Source organism: Micropterus dolomieu, linkage group LG10 (assembly GCF_021292245.1).
Source record: "Micropterus dolomieu isolate WLL.071019.BEF.003 ecotype Adirondacks linkage group LG10, ASM2129224v1, whole genome shotgun sequence".
NCBI classification, from domain to species: Eukaryota; Metazoa; Chordata; class Actinopteri; order Centrarchiformes; family Centrarchidae; genus Micropterus; species Micropterus dolomieu.
This window is the reverse complement of record NC_060159.1, coordinates 29,212,901-29,224,707: the sequence shown is the minus strand read 5'-3', so window position 1 is coordinate 29,224,707 and position 11,807 is coordinate 29,212,901. Positions and strand designations below refer to the sequence as shown.

General features: G+C 42.7%; 1 pseudogene; it reads right to left on the bottom strand.

The window, feature by feature from the left end:
• The window catches only part of LOC123977517, an 80,467-nt pseudogene that overhangs the window by 57,691 nt on the left and 10,969 nt on the right, over positions 1 to 11,807 (bottom strand).

The following is an 11,807-nucleotide window of genomic DNA, read 5'->3' as shown; positions in this document are numbered from 1 at the left end:
TCCTCAGACCCCTTGTGAGACCATATGCTGGTGCGGTTGGCCCTGGGTTCCTCCTAATGCAAGACAATGCCAGACCTCATGTGGCTGGAGTGTGTCAGCAGTTCCTGCAAGAGGAAGGCATTGATGCTATGGACCGGCCCGCCCGTTCCCCAGACCTGAATCCAACTGAGCACATCTGGGACATCATGTCTCGCTCCATCCACCAACGCCACGTTGCACCACAGACTGTCCAGGAGTTGGCGGATGCTTTAGTCCAGGTCTGGGAGGAGATCCCTCAGGAGACCATCCGCCACCTCATCAGGAGCCCAGGCGTTGTAGGGAGGTCATACAGGCACGTGGAGGCCACACACACTACTGAGCCTCATTTTGACTTTTAAGGACATTACATCAAAGTTGGATCGGCCTGTAGTGTGGTTTTCCACTTTGACTTTGAGTGTGACTCCAAATCCAGACCTCCATGGGATGATAAATTTGATTTCCATTGATGATTTTTGTGTGATTTTGTTGTCGGCACATTCAACTATGTAAAGAAAGGAGTATTTAATGAGATTATTTCATTCATTCAGATCTAGGATGTGTTATTTTAGTTTTCCCTTTATTTTTTTTGAGCAGTGTATAATCATATAATTTATCATTTTCAAAATAAGTATATGAAATTAAACTAAACTTTTGCAGAAGACCCTTAGGTGATTAACTCTGGTTGTTTTAAATAAGAAAATTGTATTAATTTTCAATGGAATTTATTCATGTTTTTGCCAAAATCTCAAGAATCAGTGAGCTGATACTGAGCAGAGCTGCAACGATTAGTTGATTGATCGGAAGAACATTCATCTGCAGCTATTTTAATATTTAATCATTCATGTCATTTTTTAACATAAAAGTCAAGAATGTGAGAATTTGCAGCTTTTCTTGATCTTGACACTAATGAAATAAATATTTGGGGCTTTTAAATAAAACAAGATATTGTGATGAGCATTTATTTGTTTTCTGTTGTTTTACAGATGATTCAGTGAATTATTGTCACAATTTTCCATGTTTTCCGGCACCAACATGTTTTAAAACCCAAATGCAGGACACAAAGTCAGAACTGGCTCAGTTGTTTAGTATATATTAACAAATGACGAAACCAAACTTACAGCAGAGTCCATATAATACACCAAGGTAATCCATAATCCAAGGTTGTCTGCAGAGCAGCAAAAACAAAGTCCATACAACAAACAATGCAAAAAGTGACAGAACAAGGGATAAATCCAAAGAGTAGTGCAAACAGGCAAGCAAGCAGACACACAAACCATCAAGGACTGAACAGAAATGACCAACATTTAAGCACAGGGCGGGAACAAGACCAGGTGGAGCACATGATCTTCTCATGTCAGACCGAAGACACATTGGTAGGTTGGTCAGTGAACAGACAGGTACCAAGTAGGCTGAACTCAATCAGCAAAATACACAGTGCAACTAGTCACAATCATGACATGACACACAGGTAGACAGAGTGACAAACAGGATGAATACCCCAAAACACAAAACAGGGCAGACAAGCACAGACCAAAATCAAACAAGACAGCTTCAGAGAAATCAGTTGATATTCATATTTCTATCAGCTGATTTCTTCTCGTTTAAAATAAATTCAGAATATGAAGCAACAGTTTTGATTTCAGTATCAGCTGTTGTGTTTTCATCTCGTCTGTCAAGTGAAGCTGCATGTTGATGTTTTATAGTCGTGTCTCAGAGCTCTCAGCTGATCTTACATTTGTTAACATCTGTCGTCCTGTAACTTGTCCTCTGAAGGTGAATTTAAAATGTTGTTAACTAAAAGAAATAAAATCTGCATGTTGGATGTTGATTCTTTCTGACATTTTATCTGATCACTTTTATTTTATTGATCTGCTTTGATATTTGAAGGTTAAGACAGAAAATAAAATGATAATATAAATATAGAAAGCTGTGTTATCATCAACAAAATACTTTGTTTTAAAAGTGAGGTTTTCATGTAGAATGATACCTGTTAGTAATATATAGAGACTGTATGTTAAAAAAATATAAATTTAAAGGCACAATCAGTGAGCCAGATGTTAACCAAAGTGAAGCCTCGTCCACCACCAACATTTAAACCACAGGACTGGAAGTTGTCTCCCTCCTACACAGAACACAGAGACACTGAGGAGTACCCAGCCCAGAACAACCCAAACCCAGGATAAAGAGGTTCAGTGAATGTGGTGTTGGAGGTGTGGAGGTGGATCAGTTTGCCATAATGGACACTGTAAAAGGACAGAGTGCCAGCAGGACAGTCCACATACACTGCTACTCTGTTAGAAGAGTAGTGGGAGAAAGGGAGTACTGTGTTTATTTTATTGTGCAAGACAGAGTAACCATCACCAGTGCATGTCAGCCTCCAGGACTGATTATTCATTCCAAACACACAGTCTGTACTCTGTCCTGTCCTGCTGATTCCTCTGTAACTCACTGATATATAAACTTCTCCTCTCCACTCAACCTCCCAGTAACAGCGACCAGTCAGACCATTTCTACACAGCAGCTGAGCCCAGCAGTCAAATCTCTCTGGATGATCAGGATATGGCTGCTCCTCTCTCACATATATCACCTCCCGGTTGCTGTTGTCAGACAATTTGAGGAATTTGTTTGCTGTGTTTGTGTCCAGTGTGAGTTCACAGAAATCTGATGGAGAGAAAAAGACACGACACAGCGGCAGTTTATTATCAGACATCCTCAGCCCAACCAGTTGAGGCAGATGGCCTTCCACCCCGAGCTGGTTCTGTTTGAGGTTTCTGCCTCTTAATAGGAAGTTTTTCCTTGCCACTGTTGCCAAGTACTTGCTGATGGTGGGTACTGTAGCCTTTCTGTTAATACTATTACAAAGAGTATGGTCTATACCTGCTCTTATGAAAAAGCAATTGAGATAACTTTTGCTATGAACTGGTGCTACATTAATAAGATTTAATTGAACTGACTAAATACCACAACTATCAACTTTGTATTGAAAGAGACTGACTGTGTGCTGTTTTGTCATCATAAGTCAGATTGAATCCACACTTACACTTTCTCACATCAGGTTTTAACCTCTGCTCTCCACCATGGTCCACCCTGGAGGTAGAAACACAGTCAGAGTGATTTTTTATCCAACATGCTGAAACTCATCTATGTCAAATGTGTCCAGGATTCTTACACTGAGAGAAAAATATGTGAAAAAGAAGACAACTAATATGAGAGTGTCAAATATTGTCCTCTGCATGTTGTCATGCTAAATAGTTTGACCAGCATTCACACATGAACAACTATTCGTTTTCGAGACTGTTCTCAGATCAGTCTGACCACCAGATTCAACTTGTATTGTGTAATTTATGTGTCAGAAACAGGGGGTCTGAGGACAGAGAGTGTCATATGATGTTCGGACTCTAAGGCCTTTTGGGATTTTGGACTTGACTGACCTGGCTTGAGAATTTCATATAAATTAAGGATACTACAGGTGAATGGGGTAAAAACAAGAAACTAATCAATATCATCATGAAATCTTCCTTACATTAAGACACTACTTTTTTTGTATTACAGGATATCTCTTTTTATATTTAAACCTTGTGTCTAACACCACTGCAACAACTGCAACCTGTCTTCCCCCCAGATTTTTACTTCCCTTTAGTTCATCAGAGCCGTTGCATCCGGGTAGACATAGCAGGCAATTGCCTAGGGCCCCGAGGTGAAAGAAGGGTCCAGAGAATGGTCAACTGTTGTGTATATGGTAAAGCATGCTTAGCCTTCTTCCCTATTGCTTAAGCTATTTAAAATATTGAGATGGGCCCAATATGTAAACCTTCTTAATCCACAGCAACGACAACTGTGTGAGCACTCCTTTAAATTCTATTATCAGTCATTTGCTGGAATCCCCCTAGCAAGACCCCACCCACTACTTTGCTGCGCAGCAAACTTGCAAGCAGTGCCCACCTGGCAAAACCTTTGTGGTAGAGGTATGCACCCTTACATCTTGGTTTCATAAATCATGTAGCACACCTGTGCTTTAGAGCAGAAATATTTATAGGTTGTCAATCAACAGCTAGTAAGACTGTCATGCTTGAAGGGCTGATAATGTGTAACTCTCCTGTGTGTACAAGTCAGTGTACAAAAAGTTACATAAGTTGGATGTTCCTTACAGCAGGGGGATAAGAATTTTTCATATCTTAAAAGCATTGGTGGTTGTAAACTGCTAAAACTTTCAACTTCTGAATAAGAAAAGCAAAGTTAGCTTCTGCTTCATTCATGCACGAACGGTATACACTTCCGATGTGCCTGGTTGACTACAACTGTACAGTGTACAACACATAAGCTCGGTGTTGCCAACAGAGTAAATTATTTTTCATTAAGGCATTAGTGGTTGTGAACTATGTTAAATTTGTTCTCTCTAAACATCAAAATAATGAATAGCTAAGTTCCCACATACAACACTTTCTTCTTTCCCTCTTAAGGTATTAAGCCCAAGTAGCCCATATCCAAGTTTTGTTCGATGTTACGCCCTCCAGATCATTGTGCCTTGAGACGGCCCTGGAAGTAAATGATTTTTGTTTGTTTGTTTGTTTCACATCAAAACAAGTACAAGAAAAGCATAATGTGTTATCGTTCTGTGGTAAGCGTGTTGACCCATTTCCGTTTTCAGTGCTTGTGTGTTGGTAGCGTGTTTTGCTTCTCTTGCTAAATACCAGTTAAATTTGTCATTACAGCAGCCAACTGTCCGCTAAACACTTATTCTGACAGTAATTCTGCCTAAGCACTCACAGTTCTTTCCATCTTTTAGTGACTGCTGTTTAATCTCATAGTTGTTTTCAAAAATTTTGGTAGCGAACGCTACAGTACTTTAGCTTAGTCATTAGCGACTTTAGCTTAGCAGCTAGTGATGGCTTCACCTTCTCCTGCTCGGTGTGTCAGATGTTCAGTTACCTCTCTGCCTAGTAGTAGTAGTAATGGTACGTGTAATAAGTGTAGTTTATTTATAGACATGGAGGCGAGGCTCAGTGATTTAGAAGTCCGGCTCCGCAGCTTGGTAGATCAGTCTTTAGCTACTGTAGCTAGCCAGTCCCCTGTAGTCGGTGCGGAACGGCCTGAGTTAGCCTGTGTTATTCGTCCCCCAGCATCTCCTGAGCAACCAGGAAGGGGTGGCTGGGTGACTGTCCGAAGGAGGAACAGTCGTACCAACCTGTTCACGTTTCTAACAGATTTTCCCCATTCAGCGACCCACCCGCTGAGAAACCAACTCTGATCATTGCCAGCTCCATTTTGAGAAACGTGAAATTAGCGAAGCCACTGGCCATAGTTAAGTACATCCCTGGGGCCAGAGTGGGCGAAATTGAGTCTTATATGAAACTGCTGGCTAAGGATAAACGTAAATACAGTAAGATTGTTATTCACGTCGGCAGTAATGACGGTTACGGCAATCGGAGGTCACTAAGATTAACGTTGAGTCTGTGTGTACATATGCAAAAACAATGTCGGACACCGTAGTTTTCTCTGGACCCCTGCCAAATCTGACCAGTGATGACATGTATAGCTGCATGTCGTCATTCCGCCGCTGGTTGTCAAGGTGGTGTCCAGCAAATGATGTGGGCTTTGTAAATCATTGGCAGACTTTCTGGGGAAGACCTGGTCTGATTCGGAGAGACGGCATCCATCCCACTTGGGAAGGAGCAGCTCTCATTTCTAGAAATCTGGCCAAGTTTATTAGTGGACCAAATCCATGACAAACCAGAGTTGAGACCAGGAGGCAGAGTCGCAGTCTAACACACTTCTCTGCCCTTCTAATTCAGCAGTTACCCACCCAAAACCCTACACAGAGTCGCAGTCTAACACACTTCTCTGCTCCTCCATTCCAGGAGTTACTTAGTGAAAACCCTATAGTGCGAAATTATTGAAATCAAAGGTAAACAGAAGAGGAGCTGTGCATAAAAACTTCATAAAAATTAAAACCACAAGAGCAATAGTGCAAACGAATAAGAAAATTACATGTGGACACATCAGATCTCTCTCTTCTAAAGGTGTACTAGTAAATGAACTAATATCAGATTATGATATTGATTTATTTTGTCTTACTGAAACCTGGCTGGGTGATGGAGAATATGTTAGACTAAATTAATCCACCAATCCCAGTCATATTAATACTCACATTCCTCGAGGTACAGGCCGAGGAGGTGAAGTTGCAGCTATCTTTGACTCTAGCCTACTAATCAGCTCTAAACCTAAACCAAACTATAACTCATTTGAAAGCCTTGTTCTTAGTCTTTCACATCCAAGTTGGAAATCACTGCAACCAATTCTTTTTGTTGTATTGCTGAACTACACGCCATTGGGCAAAAATTTCAATTTAAGATGTCTGTCTGATAGTGCTGTAGCTAAATTTAAGGATGCGATTCCATCAGCTCTAAATTCATTATCAAAGTCACAAAGTAACGGAGGACTCCTATGCTAATTTCAGTCCCTCGCAAGTCAATCATCTTGTTGATTCCTGGAGAAGGCAGTTGCTAAACAGCTGTGTGACTTTCTACAGAGCAATAGTTTATTTGAGGATTTTCAGTCAGGATTTAGAGCTCATCATAGCACAGAGACAGCACTGGTGAAAATTACTTGAAAATTACTAACGACCTCCTTTTTGCATCAGACAAAGGACTTGTCTCTGTACTGGTTTTAATAAATCTTAGTGCTGCATTTGATACCATTGACCATCAGATCCTATTACAGGGACCGGAACATTTCATTGGTTTAAGTCCTATTTATCAGATCGATTTCAGTTTGTACATGTTAACGATGAGTCCTCCATGCATGCCAAAGTTAGTCATGGAGTTCCTCAAGGATCTGTCCTCGGACCAATCCTCGTCACTTTATATATGCTTCCTTTAGGCAATATTATCAGGAAACACTCCATAAACTTTCATTGTTATGCAGATGATACTCAGTTATATATATCAATCAAGCCAGATGAAATTCATAAGTTAGCTAAACTTCAAATGTGCCTTCAGGATGTTAAAACCTGGATGACCTGTAATTTTCTAATGTTAAACTCATATAAAACTGAAGTTGGAATCCGTGAGAAATCTTGGAGTTATCTTTGATCAGGACATGTCGTTTAAGTGTCACATTAAGCAAATTTCAAGGACCGCCTGTTTTCACCTACGTAATATTGCAAAGATCAGGAACATCCTGTCTGAAAATGATGCAGAAAAACTAGTCCATACTTTTGTTACTTCTAGGCTGGATTACTGCAATTCCTTATTGTCAGGCTGCTCAAAAAAGTCTCTTCAGCTGATCCAGAATGCTGCAGCACGTGTTCTGACAGGAACCAGGAAAAGATCACCTGTCTTAGCTTCTCTGCATTGGCTTCCAGTAAAATCCTCCAGAATAGAATTTAAAATCTTACCTACAAAGCTCTTAATGGTCAAATGGTTAAAGAGTCATAGTACCTTACTACCCCACCAGAGCACTGCGCTCCCAGAATGGAGGGTCACTTGTGGTGCCTAGAGTCTCCAAAAGTAGACTAGGAGCCAGAGCGTTCAGCCATCAAGCTCCTCTCCTGTGGAACCAGGATTCACCAGGTTTGGGTTCAGGAGGCAGATTCAGATGAGTCCTGAACCATCCCTTAGTTATGCTGCTATAGGCCTAGACTGCCGGGGAATTTCCCATGATGCACTGAGCTCCTCTCTCCTCTTCTTTCTCTCCCTCTGTATGCAACCTCATCCCATTATTGCATGTTACTAACACAACTTCTCCCCTTTCCGGTAGTCTTGTGCTTTTCTCATCCCTCTCCTCTCTCCTCCTATCACTTCAGGTAACTATCAGCAGCCCAGCGTACTTGTTTGTTGTGTGTGGCACTTCAACTGGTTCCCATGAAACTAAGGTATCTAAAATTGTGTAACTCGTAGTTAGGGGGGTTCATTGGCTGTTGTTCATGTTCTTTTCATATTACTTGTGTCTGATTGGCATAGATTTGTAAGGGGGTGGGAGTTGGGGGACAGGACAGGAGTCGGGAGGGAATGAGGGGAGAGTGAGAGTGTAACATTGAGAGATGAACACGGAAAGAATATCTGCATATATGTCGCATTTTCTCATTCATACTGAACAAAAGTTTGCAGTTTGCAGCATTATCCTGCAACCATGTGTGTTTTCACACACAGCCCAGCTTTACCGGAACCAGAGGCATGTAATAAGACAGCATGCCGGTTGTGGCTTTTCACAGAGAGATTGTTCCGTCTCTCTGTCTTGTCTCTGTCACCAACTTTCCCGGCTCTGAGGCGGATCAAATCGGACCTCCCTTTCCAGCTCTGTACCTTACACATGGATCAATACCCCCGTGAAATAAGGCAGTGTGAAAGCAGCTAGTGTTGGGAGCAAATTACAAAAGTTGTGCTTGGAGTGCTTTTAGGTTTTTAGCTTTAAACGTAAATGTAAATGCTCTGTATTTTTATAGTGCGTTTCTAATCTTTTCGACTACTCAAAGCGCTTTTACACTACATCTGCATTCACCATTCACTCATTCACATTTATACACTGAGCCTAAGTGCTCAAACCGAAACTAACATTCACACACATTCATACACTGGCGGAACAGCCGCCAGGGGCAATTCGTTGTTCAGTATCTTGCCCAAGGACCTTCCAATTAACGGGCAAAGTGCTCTACCTCCTGATCCACAGCTGCCCCAATCCAACAAAATTAAACCAACAAAACAAAAAAACGAAGCAGAGGAAGAAGAGGCTGAAGCAGAACATTAAAATGTTCAGGCTGTCCAGTCTAGTGTCTGATGCACTGACAGATCTCCTAATGGTCCAGCTGTCCTCCCCGGAGATCAAGTAATACCATTCATCGAGTGTATAAAAAATGTTGATTCAACAAAAGCTGTGATGCTGTGGCACAAGGACTCTGTGAGGCCAGGAGAGGGTGATGAGGAGGTTTAAGTTGAATGATTAATAAGTATCTTTTAAGTTTATAAAACAATTTACTGTTATTTAAAGACCAAGACTGCACTGACTGGGATGTTTTCAGGACTGCTACCAACAACCTGGATGAGTATACAGAGGCTGTGACATCCTACATCAGTTTCTGTGGGGACAGCTGCATTCCAACACGTACCAGGGTGAGTTATGAGAATGACAAACCCTGGTTCACAGCTAAACTCACAGCTGAGGTTGGAAAAGGAAGAGGCATTTAGAAGTGGCAACCAGGCCAGGTTTAAGGAGTCAAAGCACAGGTTTAGCAAAGCAGTGCAAGATGCTTAGCAGCTGTAAGCAGAGAGATTACAGCACCAGTTCTCCAAAAATGACTCTGCTTCTGTCTGGAGAAGCTTCAGACACCACCCTCACTGGGCTCATCTCTGGTGGTAATGAGGGAGATTAAAGTATTTCTATTCAATAAGACTCCGAACTCAGGCCTACTTATTTGTCACACTCTGCATGTCTGTCTCTGTTTTCCCCTACACTCGCTCTCTCTCTCCCTGCCTGTGCCTCATTAGCCTCATGTCTTTCACCTGCGTTGCTCCCGCCCTGCTCGTTAGTCCCTGTGTGTGTATATATACCTGGTGTTTCTGTCTTTGTCGGGTCATTGTATGTTGTCACCCAGTGTTGCAGTTTGTTTGTTGACATTATTGCTTTGACAAAGATGATAATTTTTGCTGAAGGAGTCGAGAGGTGTTAAAAAAGAGAAAATAGATGAACCTGCCGTTTAAATCTTGTTGTATGTCCATACCTGAGAGTGTCCAGTGTCCACTGTGGATCATCCAGTCCAGCAGACAGCAGTTTCACCCCTGACTCTCCTGGATGATTGTAGCTCAGGTCCAGCTCTCTCAGATGGGAAGGGTTAGCACTCAGAGCTGAAAGTAGAGAAGCACAGCCTTCCTCTTTGATCAGACATCCTGACAGACTGGGATCAGGGAAACCGTAACCTCAGGTTTTCAGAAGGAAAATGAACCTACATGACTCTGATAACTGAATAACTGAATCCTGACCTGAGAATTTCCAGTTTACAGTGGGGACTCTCCAGTCCAGCAGAAAGCAGATTCATTCCTGAATCCTGCAGGTCGTTGTTACTCAGGTCCAGCTCTCTCAGACTAGAGGACTGGGAACTGAGAACTGAGGACAGAGCTTCACAGCTTCTGCCTGAGAGGTTACAGCCACCCAAACTGATGAAGGATTAGCAATGGACACAAACTAAATGTTTGTCAAACATGAAATGAAGCTTTTTTAAATTGTTCATATATCCACCTACAGAACTTTGTTGGAGGCTTTGACCACTGGCAGCAGCCTCAGAAGAGCCTCCTCTGAAGCAGAGTATTTCTTCAGGTCAAACACGTCCAGATCTTTTTCTGATGACAGTAAGATGAAGTTTCAGAGCAGACCACTGAGCAGGAGAGAGTTTATCTGTGGAGAGACTTCCTGAACTCAGGGACTGTTGGATCTCCTCCACTAGAGAACGCTCATTCAGTTCATTCAGACAGTGGAACAGATTGATGCTTCTCTCTGGAGACAGATTCTCACTGATCTCTTTCTTGATTACCTCAATTGTTTTCTGATTGGTCTGTGAGCTACTTCCTGTCTGTGTCAGCAGACCTCGTAGGAGATTCTGATTGGTCTGCAGTGAAAGGCCCAGGAGGAAGCGGAGGAACAAGTCCAGGTGTCCATTTGGACTCTTCAAAGCCTTGTCCACAGCACTCTGGTAGAGATGTGTTGTTTTAGGTTTGTCTCTGGAGACTTTAGACCGCCGGGTGTTTGATTGTTCTTCGGCCAGCAGATTGACACCAGAGTTGATGAAGGTCAGATGGACATGAAGAGCAGCCAAAAACTCCTGAACGCTCAGATGGACGAAGCAGAACACCTTGTCCTGGTACAGTCCTCTCTCCTCTTTAAAGATCTGTGTGAACACTCCTGAGTACACTGAGGCTGCTCTGATATCGATGCCACACTCTGTCAGGTCTGATTCATAGAAGATCAGGTTGCCTTTCTGCAGCTGCTCAAAAGCCAGTTTTACTCAATCATCTTCCTGCTCTCTGGACTCCAGTGTGGATCTGTCTCAGCTCCTCCATCATACTTGACGTTCTTCAGTTTGGACTGAACCACCAGGAAGTGGATGTACATCTCAGTCAGGGTCTTGGGCAGCTCTCCTCCCTCTCTGGTCTTCAACACCTCCTCCAGAACTGCAGCAGTGATCCAGCAGAAGACTGGGATGTGGCACATGATGTGGAGGCTTCGTGATGTCTTGATGTGGGAGATGATTCTGCTGGCCTGCTCCTCATCTCTGAACCTCTTCCTGAAGTACTCCTCCTTCTGTAGGTCAATGAACCCTCTGACCTCTGTCACCATGTCAACACACTCAGGAGGGATCTGATTGGCTGCTGCAGGTCGTGTGGTTATCCAGAGGCGAGCAGAGGGAAGCAGGTTCCCCCTGATGAGGTTTGTCAGCAGCACATCCACTGAGGTGGACTCTGTAACATCAGTCAGGACCTCATTGTTGTGGAAGTCCAGAGGAAGTCGACACTCATCCAGACCGTCAAAGATGAACACAACCTGGAACTCTTCAAAGCTGCAGATTCCTGCTTCTTTGGTTTCAGGAAAGAAGTGATGAACAAGTTCCACCAAGCTGTACTTTTTCTCTTTCAGCACATTCAGCTCTCTGAAAGTGAATGGAAATGTGAACTGTATGTCCTGGTTGGCTTTGTCTTCAGCCCAGTCCAGAGTGAACTTCTGTGTTAAGACTGTTTTCCCAATGCCAGCCACTCCCTTTGTCATCACTGTTCTGATTGGTTCATCTCTTCCAGGTGAGGCTT